General features: G+C 34.7%; 1 long non-coding RNA gene across 2 annotated transcripts; it reads right to left on the reverse strand.

Annotated features, from left to right (window-relative positions):
• Positions 1–1,844: 1,844 nt before the first annotated feature.
• Positions 1,845–8,522, reverse strand: LOC127646274 (uncharacterized). Of its 2 annotated transcripts, XR_007970903.1 has the most exons (4): positions 7,780–8,522; positions 7,010–7,088; positions 6,007–6,269; positions 1,845–2,652 (listed from the first exon to the last, which is right to left on the reverse strand). It is a non-coding gene; the product is annotated as an uncharacterized LOC127646274 (long non-coding RNA). The 2 variants fall into 2 exon arrangements; XR_007970904.1 differs by lacking the exon at positions 7,010–7,088.
• Positions 8,523–13,721: the final 5,199 nt, after the last annotated feature.

Consider the following 13,721-nt stretch of genomic DNA (forward strand, 5'->3'; position numbering starts at 1 on the left):
ATTTGCTATGTTTGTGATCCGTATCAGTGTAGTAAAAGCAAGGGCCTTGCGGACACACATTGAAAGACTTGCTTAGTGAGTATCTTAATTAACAATTTTATTTTAAAGCAGCAATTTCGCCACCTGGTGGCATATTTCAATTCTCCGACTTACCTTCATTTGTTTGCGCGTTAAAAACGAGCAGGTCAGAGACACTAAGTTTCTTTCGTGACTTGACCCGTCGTTTCAGTTCACCAAGGGTGATGTATCGGCCCTCAAAGGTGATCATTTCGTAGGTAAGCGCGGACGAAAACTTAAAATGTACACAAGTCATTTTGTACTACCACCAAACACACTATCAAAGAATATCAAGGTCAGCGGGCTTATATATAACAACGAACGTTCTATTTCAAAGCATCCTTTATGACGTAATTAGAAGCAGAATTTCACAGCATAAGACAGAATGGAACCTTGTAGTGATGCAATTTCAACCTATCTGAAATAACAATAAACTAATGAGGATAATAGGAAAATAAATTTCAACATTTTCTTGCAATCCTTCAATATCTTCAATATGAGTGTGATGGCAAATGTTGCCCCATACTTTAGTAAAACAACACTGTAAAATGATAACCTGCGTTTATTACATTAAATGGCTATTTCTACCTGATTTAACCCTTAAAATTGGGTTTGTTGTTTTAACCTTGTGTTCAGGTTGATTCAGTGATGTTAAATAATATTTTTGACTTGAACCAAACCGGTTTCTTCAGATGTTACCAACTGAAGCACAATTTTACTTTAATATTGTTATTTTAAAGTCTTGCTCATGTCTGGAAATCCTATAAAAATCTGTCCCTAACTGAAATATTTTACATCCTCATATCATCAACATTTTTAATAATTTGTTTGTTTAAAAATGCAAGAGCATGAAAATATCAGGTCACTTATTCAAAATGAGCTGGAGTAATGCATGCTTTAAATCTTTAAAATAATAAAATAATAAAATATTATTATTGTAAAATATGTCTTCACCATAACTCTAAAGTTGGCAAGTGGTAACACTTTACAATAAGGTTTAATTTTGTAACATTAGTTAACAACATTAGAAAACATGAGCTAATAATGAACAATATATTTACTAACCTTGATTAATGTTAATTTCAACAAACTAATAAAATAAAATACTAATACAGTTCTTAAATCAAAAGTTGTATATGTTAACATTAGTTAATGCACTATGAACTAACAATGAACAATTGTATTTTTATTAACTAACATTAATAAAGATTAATAAATGCTGTAAAAAATATATTGTTCATTGTTTGTTCATGAAACCTAATATTTACTAATGTAACCTTATTGTATATTGTTACCATTACATTTATTAAATATGACTAATTATAATAAAACTATACTATAATAATACAATAACAAATTGTTGCAACAATAGTGATAAACAACCCGATCTCATGAAAAGTCGAACATAATTTATGAGTTAGGTATTTCGTATGGTCTCACACGATGTTGTTCGCATAAACTTATACGACTTCATCACATGCAAATTCCCGGATGTCTAAAATTTAGAAAAGTCATACGAATCCTGAAGATTTTGCCGTGAGAGTGTGTTGATAACAGTGCCGCTATTTTAAATCAGTGTATATTTGTCATTGGAGAAACACTTATATATATTTCATGAGGCAAAAGTGGTGGGATAGTTACAGTATAACTGCGTGGTGAAGATCCACATGCTTACATAAGTAATATTTAAGTAATGTTTTTAAAGGGTTTATTTTTAATGTAAGTAAACGCAATCAAATTATAAAAAGCTTTTCAGTCAAAGTTTATTCATAAGTTTGGTAATGATCTGATATAGAGTTATATGTTACATTTTTGTTTTGTAATAGCTACCTTCCTCCATCTTAACTATCAAATTATGAAATTCATAAGTGCTGTTACTGTCAGTTTTAATACTCATTCCTCAATATGGTGTAACACCACTGAGACAAGAGCATGCCAGCTAATAACAAGTAAAAAATAATAAAAAAACAGTAAGTTACATTTACATTTTATGATATTTTTGTATTATTATAGAATCACAAACAGAGCAACAGAATCTCTGAATTTTCATTTGTGGGATGTTGTGCAAGGGATCTCATTCCTGCAGACGGTCCAGACAAGATCACTTCCAGTGGGAATCTGAGGGTCATGTGTGATGAGCTAGTCCTGCTCGAGCGTTATTCAAGAGCGACTGGATCAAACAGTCATCTGTGTTTGCAGAAACTGTTGCAGTTGGATACAGTGAAACGGTTAATGCTGGCATCTGCTGGGGGGCATGGGTAGCTCATGGGCATGCTGAGTGACTCCAGTCAGGCTTCCTAAGCAACCAATTGGCCCAGTTGCTAGGGTGGGTAGAGTCATATTGGGTTAACCTCCTCGTGGTCACTATAATGTGGTTCTTGCTCTCAGTTGGGCACATGGTGATTTGTCCATGGATGCCGTGGAGAATAGCATGCTAGATCGCGGTAATGCACTCAACAAGCCGTGGCGATAAGACGTGCAGATTGACTGTCTCAGACGCAGAGGCAACTGAGATTCATCCTCCGCCACCCAGATTGAGGCGAGTCACTACACCACCATGAGGACCTAGAGTGCATTAGAATTGGGCATGCCAAACTGGGGAGAAAAGCACATAAAACAAACTGTATAAAACAGCAAAGATGGCATGTGACATCAGTGACTTCAGCAGTGGCGATTCTGGCTTACTTGGTGCCCCTTAGCTTCCCAACATCAATAACCTTTTACTTTACTTTTCTTATATACAACGTGTCATATTTTAAACATCTTTAAGCACACAAAAAACATTTTCTGAAAAGTCTAATGTGAGTACCATGACCACATATTCAAGAACCAAAATAGAAAAAAATATATATGTTGTCAATGTAGTTACTGAAGAGTTATTAGCTCAGGCAATGCTTGAAAACAACAAAACTGAAGGCCTAAAGTTGTTAAGGTTCGTCAACATCAGAAATAAAGCATTAATTTGCATATTTGGTGTCCAGTGAATTATTTTTGCTTTTTACACAAAGCTTTGAATAACCCTATTCTGAGTAGAACCCATCAATGCACATGTCTGATGCGCTGTTTGTTTGGAGGCGTGCAGTCTCAGGGAACACATGTACTGTATGTAAAAGGTTCTCACTCTTTCTTTGTTTCAGTCTTCTGACATTTTTGGCAAGAATAGTATCGCCTATAAGAATGCTGTAAATGACCTCATCTGAGGAGCTTTGAGTTCATTTTGTTGATTTCCACAGAGCAGTTTGTTGTGAACGCAACTCTGCAGGGTCACTCTATATACATTATAGACTATACATCTGTGATTAAATCATAAAATAATACAAACACACATTCACCTCAAACCATAATTTATATTTCAGTGTTATGATCATAATTATAATTATTATGTTTACATTTAGTATTGTTTTTAGAGCTTAATATTCATTAGTAATTTTCTGCCATTGTAACAGACAGATACTTGCCTACATGGAAAGGTGGTTATATGTGTTTTTTGTTTTTTTTAACCACCTAGTTATTTTAATTCTATATTTTATATAAATAAAATATCGTGAACATATTTCTTGCATATTGCCCAGCCCTAGGAAGGAACAAAACAAATGTATTCACACATTCAAAGTCATTACTCTTCCGAAGCAGCTAAACTGGGCCCTGAGATGAAAGGTAATAAAACACCACCATTAAACCTGCAACAACCCACAATATGTGATGTATTTGCCTGGACAATGAAATAACTGACTGGTAGCAACCTCCACAACTGTTGAAAAGCCATCTTTCAAAAAGTTGAATAACACATATTTTAATTGCATTTTATATTTTTAGTTTAATTTGAATTTTTTGTTAAAATAAAATAAAAAAGATAAAAGTTTGAAATCAAGCTGCCTTGCATTATTGTGTAGGCTATTGCTTAACAAAAATGACCCAATAGTACCACCCAGCATCCAACTGCACTCGCATAAATCATAATTTAAGGCAATGAACAACCATGAAATGTAGATCGATTATAAGGTTATTTTTCATAAATGTTTGGTTGACACATGCATTTTTAAAGTAATTTTATTAGAGCTTTCATAATTAAAGTGTTAACGCATGCGATTAATTAAAAAAGTTTAATGTGTTAATTTTTCTTAACCCTTGTGCATCAATTTAAAAAAGTTACTCAGATGACCTTAAATGATAAAAATGTATGCGTCAAAAAACATTATATTAATATTATGTTCCACTTTCACTAACTTTTTACTGAGATTTTTTTTAACTAACATCAGTCCTGATCATAACTACCAAAATATTCATTCATTTTCAGGATTTTAAACCTTTAAAAGCCTGTTTGTTTCCATAATGCCACTGTTGTTGTTTACACACACAAACAAACATCTCAATGCACATATACAAAACTCACTCTGACATCCATACCAACACACCCACTCAATTTTAGCTGCATTATTTATTTAATTGGCCTGCAATGCTCTATAATAAAGCAAACGGAAAATAAGAAAAAAGCATGTATTTGCTCCATAGGCTAAACATGAGAAAAATGGTGCCATCTAGTGGAAAAGATTTTTTTTTTAAATATTTTGAAGCCCTTGGTACTGGGATCAAATATTGGCTTTTTAATGGGTTTCAATGGAGACATTTTTGTCCTTAAAGTCCTGAGTGTAACTATTTTGTGTGCTCAGTTTATTATAGATTTATTATAGGAACTGAGGTTGAAATATCAAAATTCCACACAAAATGCACACCCTTGACTACATTTATGCCGTTGGCATTAACACGCAAAGCGTCGCACAAGGGCATTTACCGTTAATACAGTATAAACACTGGGGTGAAGGACGGAACCTTTGTAATGTGTCCACCCAGATTCATTACACTGACGCACACACCACGGCACCAGATCCCTTCTACCAAGATGAACCTACAAGCTTAGCATAAAGTAGCATAACGTGTGTGAAACTGTCTTAACACGCTAGTTGACCGTTATTATCCTCAATCCTGTAATAGAGCCACGGAGGTTATTATCTCAATTAAAAAATAATCTCTGACAGCACTTCCCTGTCAGTGATAACATTTATTTCTATTTGATGTACAAAACAAGTACAGATGTATGACGACATTTTAGTCTCACGAAAAAAAAAAGATTTTGAGAATAAAGTCATAATATTTTGAGAACAAAGTCAAAATTATGAGACTAAAGTCATAATATTTTAAGAATAAAGTAAAAATTTCAGCCAATGTAAGGCATGTTTTAATTACTACAGAAGCACAACAAATCTTAACTATCACCAAAACGCAGAGTGAGATGTTCTTGTTTGCAAGCACCTGACGCGAATCATGAACGCAGCTTCACGATTGCGGCAACAAAGCGGATAGCTACAGTCTGTCTGCAGATATTAATCTGTATTAATATTAATTGTGGAGCATGAGAGTTTGAGGGATTTAATGCCCATTGCAATGATTATCAAACTTTGTGGGGACTAGTTCTTTCAAATAGTCGAACCTCCACTTAGACTTTAGGGAAACATTTAATGTTAATTGAATTGGTGATATTTTAGTGCATTTCTATTTATATTGTGGAAGGCTTTGTTTGAAAAATTTTAATAAAGCATTATATTACTACATATTGTTTTGTTTTCTTTCCTAAGATAGAAATAAATTAATCATGAAAAGTATATACAGTGTCAAATTTCAGCACTTTCAAAATCTGAGATTGATCACAATTATCTACAAAAAGTATACGATTAATTACAATAAAAACATTTAATCGACTAGCAGCACAAAAGCAGCATTTTATTACCGTAATTACAAAATCTGTTGGCCAAAGCAATGATTTAATATTTTTGTACGTTTGTCTTACATTTATGCTTTTTCATGTATTATTTTGTGCTTTATAATTGTTTAACTGTTTAAGTAAGCCTAGAATAATCTATTTAATGACAGGTTCCCATTGTGACAACTTACCCCACATAGTGTGACAACATGCCCCTACCAACTCTTTGCACATATTTCCTCTATTTCATCCTCCTCATCTTCATCCTTTTCATCATTCACAATCCCTCATCAATATTCTCCAGTCGAACCCTCTGACAGTCCGGGTATCGTGAGCCACTTTGTGCGGGTGGACATGATGAAATGCTGTCAGTCAGAGACTCTGCTCCAAACAGCAGAAGTTTGGCATCGCTCTCGATGGCTTTCGCCATGCTGGATGCAAAGCTATCAATCACCTGGTTAAAAAACAAAAGGAAATTCAGAATTTTGAATCTGAAATTGCTACATTATCAAATTACAACTGCAGGAGATATTCAACTGTGTAAAAGGCTGTTTTTGGTCTTTTATTGACAGCAACAGTGAGAGACAAGACTGATGAATGTTGACATAAGGGAATGATGAACGTTGCAGGCCTGATTTGAACTTGCGAAGCCCACATAGCCACCGTAGCTCGATAAGCATGTTAACATGTGCAATCTTAAACCAATTATACTTAATAAGGTCATGTAAACACCTTTAATGGCTTTCCTTTATCGGGTTAAGGCCATAAATGGTTTAAGCAAAAAAAATAAAATTTACGTTGTGAAAAAAGCACTTTTACTGGCTTATTCAATGTGTGCGAAAGTGTTTACATGACTGTTTACATATTGATAGCAAAAGCAGAGAATAATTTGATGATTTCAAATCTCATATAAACGTGGCTTTATGAATTTTTGAATGAGTTGATTTTTGGTAGATATCAGCATAATGGTATGCATGTAAACGTGCTCAGTGTGTCAGAGCACTTACTCGGCAATGCTTCTAAGGCGGTTTAAGAGGCCGTTCACATAGAACATTTTTGGCATTCTTCTGTGCAGTTTTTAAACATGCCTTTATATGGGCATCTTTAACCGTTGTGCCATGTCTCACAATTTTTTCAACATTTCTAAACACTGTGCCAACTTAAAAGAACTTTTAAAAACACATCTCGAGACACCTGCATTCTGTTCCAATTGTTGCACTGCATCTAGCTTGCTAGCTGCCAACATGGCCGTCAGATGTGGACATGCCAAGATCTGCAACATATAAAGATCTCTATTAAGAACAGGGCACACATGACAAATGTGTGCAAAGATGTAGTGGCCTGCCATAAAAGTTTTACTTAAACATACACATTTTTACATTTTGAAAGAAATGTGAGTGGTGCCAGCCATTTCAAAACTCTTCCATAATGCTAGGGAGTTGTGGATGGTTACCAGGGCATTTTCATGTGGTTATTAGGTGTTCTTAGTGGAATTTAGAGTCAAAAGAGCCCATCCCCAAGCCTTTATGATATTGTGGTCCCTAGATATAGCTTAGACCCTTCCTTCAAGATTGTATGTCTGATTACTTAGAAAAGTAGGCTACTATCATACCTCTCCTTAGCAGGGTTGGGGAGTAACAGATTACAAGTAAAGGTGTTACGTATTTAAAACACAATTAGTCAATATATTCTACTATAGTTACAATTTAAATAGTTGGTAATGAAAATACAGATACATTCAAAAATTTGTTTGATTACTTTGCATTTTATTTTAATTTGTTTCATATAATATTTAGTCTATTCAGTAGGAAAACGTTTATCTAGTTTAATAATGAGATCTAAGGAGCATTTGAACTGCGGTGCAACCCTTTCTCATAATGTGTGTCATTCATACGAGCAGACAGAGGGCACTTTCACACTGTTATGAGTGAAAAGGTGAATATGACGTAATTGAGGAACTTTACCTTTGGGAGCTTAAAGGGATTGTTCACTGTGGCAGCGGGGGCGTGGTCAAGCTTCCGTCCGGAGAGAGAGAGAGTGGTAAGGGCGCATCCACCTGAGCTAAATTATGTCTGACACTTGTCTTTAATTACAGTGAGCTCGGGGAGAACGGCATAAACGAGTCACACCGCCAGCAGACTGGGAGAGAGAGAGCCTGGGTCCAGGAGTGTTGTGAAGCTGAAAGAGTATTGTGAAGCTATTTTAAAAGTGTGAAACTGACCTTTTGTGGCGCTCCTGTAAAAACCCGAGTTACCCAAGTAATTAAACTGCTTACCAGAGTTGAAGAAACGTGGTTCCCCGTGTCCTCCCTTTACATTCACCCAAAAATGAAAATTGTCTCAACATTTACTCACTCTCATGCCATCCCAGATATGAATGACTTTCTTTCTTCAGCAGAACACAAACAAAGATCTTTAGAAGAACATTTCAGCTCTGTAGGTCCGTACAATGCAAGTGAATGATGATCAGACCTTTTGTAGCTCCAAAAATCACATAAAGGAAACATAAAAGTAATCCATATGACTCAAGTGGTTAAATCTAGATCTTCAGAAGCAATATGATAGATTTCTGTGTAAATGTAGTTACAGCTTTCCACACACAAAGCTATCGAATGGCATTGTAAGACTTGATATATAGTGCAACAGTTTTTGTCTCACACCAACTCACTTTGAGATAGAAGGTACTAAAGACGACTTTGCATGAAGAAAATCAATGAACGTCATAATAGTCCTTACCTGTCGATGGCAATGGCACCGTGGCAGAGTTGTTGAGCAGATATAACAGTGCTGTGAACTTGCACCATGCAACACCAAACAGCCATTCTCCATTAAGAGCTTGCACCCACAAATGGCAGCACCAGTACGGACAGCAAGAGGTTGGACAGTGTCAGACTAAAGACAAACTTATTGCTTGGCATTAGGAGGTAGGGCTTCTGATAAAGTGTCAGCACGACAAGCAAGTTGCCCAGACAGACAAACAGGGCAATGGCTAAGATGACAACAGTCCCCACCACCCAGATCCTACAGTCTCCCACATCTGTTTTCATTGTTGCTGGTATTCATGGTAAGTATGGCATGTCATCCAAATGGAGACCAGGGATATGATTGCAGATGCTGTGGATCCATTGCTTGATCATCTCCTAAAGAGTTCTAATAAAGAACGGATAAACAAAAAATACACAGTTGTGATTATGAAAGTACCAGTTCACTCCAAAATGATAATTCAGTCATTATTTACTCACCCTAATGACATTCCAAACATATTTGACTTTCTTTCTTCTGTGGAACACACAATGAGATATTTTGTCCAAGCAGCTCTTTTCCATACAATGACAGTGAAAGGGGACAGGGACTGTTGTGCTCCTAAAATGACAACATAATACCATAAAAACAGTCCATATGACTTATATGCTATATTCCAAGTCTTCTGAAGCCATACAGTAGCTCAAAAAACTCTGATGGAGATGAAAGATGTTCAGGTAATAATGACATTTTGGTCTCCCATAAACCCTATTAAATGGCTTCAGAAGATTGGGAAGAACTACTTTTATGGTGTTTGTTTGTGCTTTTGGAGCATGAAAGCTACCATCCCAATTCAATTTTGTTGTATGGAAAGAGCTGGATGGATATTATGCACAATATTTCATTTTGTGTTTCAAAAAGACAGAACTTTGTTAGGTGAGTAAATGATGACAGAATTTTCATTTTTGGGTGAACTATTTGTATTTTTAGAGACATGATTGCTTAATTCAGGGTAAAAATGTAAGTGTTGGGGTACAATATAATTATTATACAGTATATTTCATATTACATATGAACAATGACCAGATATCAAACTATAAATACGATATTTCATCAAGCCAGAACATTTATACTATTTGATGCAAGTGGCTAGAGTCTTTCCCATAGGTTTTATTTTTGCTTATTGCTTATTGATATATTATGTTTGAAATCAACTAGAATCAGAAGCCATGCAATCATATTAATATATTCACACTTAAGTCCTCAGTTTTATATTCATTTATATCATCACTGTATTACTATCATTATATTCATGCTTGATGCCTTATTTATCCAATGTTCCTGTGAGAACTAAATGCATGCATTTGGTCCTCTAATATATGAATGTGTTACCCTTTTGACCTGTTGGCTGCCCCTTTTGACCTGATGAGGCTTCAGAGCTGGAACGAGAGAGCATAGTTTATGTCTGCTATTGTTCTAAGAAATGTGCAGACATAGAACAGACATAGACTTAGTACACAACAGGATATGTTTTCAAGACACTTGTCCTCGTATTTTGCTGAGATAAGTACATTTATGAGTCGTTTACATACAAACATACGAGTGGAGCTATAGTCGATCTTTCCACTCAAACCACAAGTTTCACACTTCTATAAGCCCTAACCGCCAGACCTGACACTAAGGATCATTACATAATTGTGCAGAACTTTCTGCACCTAGAAAGGAAATGCCTTCTGGCACAGTCCCAAGAGGGTGTAAAGACCTTAACAATTATCTGGGTGTTAGACAAACACCTCGGCTCTCTAGCTCTTCGCATCTGATCTCCAACACTGAGGCCTCATTTTAACTCTCTACACTTCAACTTTTTTCCATTTACTTACTTAGTTCAATTAGTCCTTGGATATATCCTTAAGATATATATATATATATATATATATATATATATATATATATATATATATATATATATATATATATATATACTTAACATTTATAATAAAACATTTATTTTATGTATTATCGCATTTATTTTCAGTTCATTATTTCATTTTTTAATCTTTACAAATGAAAGTTAATATTCCTTCTACAAATTATCTGATTCATTGAAGTCATTTCCATCTGCTGAATCTCACTTAAATCAAAGTGAAATGTCACATTAAAGAACGAATCATTCAGAGTTTGTGAAATATGGTTAGTAGTTAAGATTGACCAGACACACCTCACAAAACCATTTGTTGATACATTAAACTAGACAGACAGACGGATGGATGGATAGATGGATAAAAAAACAATAGCCTAATCTGCTTTAACAAAGACCATTATTTAATAGCAACTCAAAATGCTTGTGAGAAAAAATGGTTTATTTTGCAAAGATATTAGTTTAATGACAAGTACCGACCAACTCGCCTCGCTTTGTTATCGCACTAAATCTGAAGTAACATTAGATATGTCGGTATCAGTGTTGTCAGATTTGTTTGACATTTTCCAGCCCAATGATTGCTCAAAACCCACCCAAATAGTGTATATGAAAATGAACTGCACATTAACCATAATACTACAGCATTGCCTTTATAACCCTGTGTAAAGGGATTAATGGAAAAGAGGAGGCGAGAACCGGCTTGACGATATAAATAAAAATGTAATGAAGAACCACACACACACACACACCTCTCTGTCACACTGCAGCTTCCAGTCGGCCTTTATCCCTCTCTGAGGCTTGATTTGGGGCACTATTAGAAGATTAGAATCACAACCCGGCCCTATACAACGCCCTACCACAACCTGACAACATAATTAAGTGACGCAAAGATAAAGTTTCCAAAAACCTTTCAATTTACCCATTTTCCTTTATTCACACATATAAACAAACATGCTCGCACAGAAAAGGAACAAATATGCTTGGATTTCATGAAGCCAAATAATGAAAGTATGCCATTTTGCTATGATTGCAGTTGTGTTTTTGCCATTCAATAGACCTATTTTTTTTTTATGATATGTCAAATAAAAGTTATATATAATCTGTCCTACTTTTTTATGCTGTTATGGTTCAATTCAAATTCCAAGAAAACTGTACATCTTTGTAGTCATTTAAGTAAGGTGAATTCGCTAATACATAGAACAGTCAATGTTCCTAGACAGCTGTCATCGTGGAAGTAACGCAGCTGATTTTCAATCATTCTGTGTTCCTGTGCGCACATCCATGAGTCAAGGAAGAGCTGCGAATTTAAGAGTCACTTTTAAGTCGTGTTACTTTATGATACTGCTATCTATGATCACCATGTGTGCCAACTTCATGATATATCCTGCAGTGTTCACAACAACATTAAACTTGTAGCTAAAAGGCATCAGTGCACTGGTCATGGAAGAAATTCAAACGTGCAATTTCTACAAGAATATCTCCACAGTTCTCCACAAATTCTTAATTTTATCATTTTAAAAACCCACCAAAATCATTCCAAAGCAGCCCCTAAAATATATAAACTATCACTGCAATGGAGGTTCATTTCTTCCCTGTTTCTCCCATCCTGAGTGTGGTCCATCTTACGTTGTTGTCCCTGTCTAGACAAAAAGTAATATAAAGTTTAGTGATTCTATTGAAAAACATCTATAGATTTATTGCACTGAACTTATGGTAAAATATCATGGGTTTGTGATACAATATAAACTTTGTATGTCAGAGTTTACTTTTGACAATAAAGTGAACGTTTGTTTTAAAAAAATCTCAGTCAAAACACGGTCAAGTGGATTTAAATATGGCAATCTTTTTGAAGATTGGTGTCTGTTTAACTTTTTTCTTTGCTACTGCACCACCTTACTTTTTTTCTTATGGAATTAGATAGTGGATCACCATAGATGATTAAAGATTCCCGCAGGTGACATCACCCTAGTCACATGACCACGATTGACCATTTGCAAACAGTCAAAAAGCCACACCAGAGATCTTCTATACTGCAATAACAACATGTCTAAAACATGTAAAGAATTATGATTTAAACAACTTTACAGCTCAAATGAGTTTTAGCAGAATAATTAATTTAAGTGCATTTATAAAATTATAAATTTCACATTTCTGTCTTTAAACCCTCCAAATATTGGCCCCATTCACTTCCATTATAAGAGCCTCACCGTAACCTTGGTTTTTCTTTTTCTATTTCGCGATGAGTCTAAATGAATTTTTGTGGTAATCAACATTGTGCCCCAAATGCTGTCGACTGAGCTTAACTTGTATTGAATATTCCTTTAATTAATCATTTTACAATCTGGAGGTCTGTGCTGTTAACAGTCTGCCCAAATTCACTTGATTTCTGCAAACTTTGAAGCTTATTGCTGAAACTTAAGTACTTTGGTCATCATCTAATAAATTAAAATAATTAATACAATGATTTAATATAAAGCCGTAAATAAAATATGTAGTGTCTAATCTATTATTATTTTTAAACTTTAAATAAACAGATTAAAGGAGGTGATGTATAACTTGTATTTGACCACACAGTTAATGCTATCAATATCATTTTTGCAGTACATTTCTTAATTTATTATCAAAAGGTATTCTTTATTCACAAGATGAAGTGGTCATAAAACACGATTAAATGGGATTCACTTCATTGCATCATTACGGAAGCCCTGAACAGCATGGTGAGAGAGAAAAAAAAGACTTACATTTTTTCTCTCTTCGAAATTTAATTTTTCTCTCTGAAAAAAATGTTTTTCTCTTCAAAAAAATAGTTTTTCTCTCTTCAAAAAAAGGAATGCGGTACCAACCTTGGCCACCAGGTGCCACTATCAATAAATATGTAATCTTATGCTTTTAATGCTTTCTCTGAGGCTATGTGTCATGTGCAGACTTTCATATATTTTAATATAACATATCCAAATATTGTTGGTCTGTCTAAACATGAGCTAGATAGTTACGCCAATGTAAAATGCTCATCCCAAACAAATTGGTGAGGGGTAATGTTGTTTAAAACAAAATACCACTGTTTAGTATGATCTCAGTATGTAATAATGATAATAAAATTATTCCTTACTTTTTCACCAATGAATGGATGATCATGAAAGAGCGCACACATCCCTTACATTTTGTGGTTTTAATTATATAGCAACAGAGAAAGCATTAAAAGCATAAGATTACATGTTTACTGATAGTAGCACCTAGTGGCCAAGGT

Source organism: Xyrauchen texanus, chromosome 7, assembly GCF_025860055.1.
Source record: "Xyrauchen texanus isolate HMW12.3.18 chromosome 7, RBS_HiC_50CHRs, whole genome shotgun sequence".
Classification (NCBI taxonomy): domain Eukaryota; kingdom Metazoa; phylum Chordata; class Actinopteri; order Cypriniformes; family Catostomidae; genus Xyrauchen; species Xyrauchen texanus.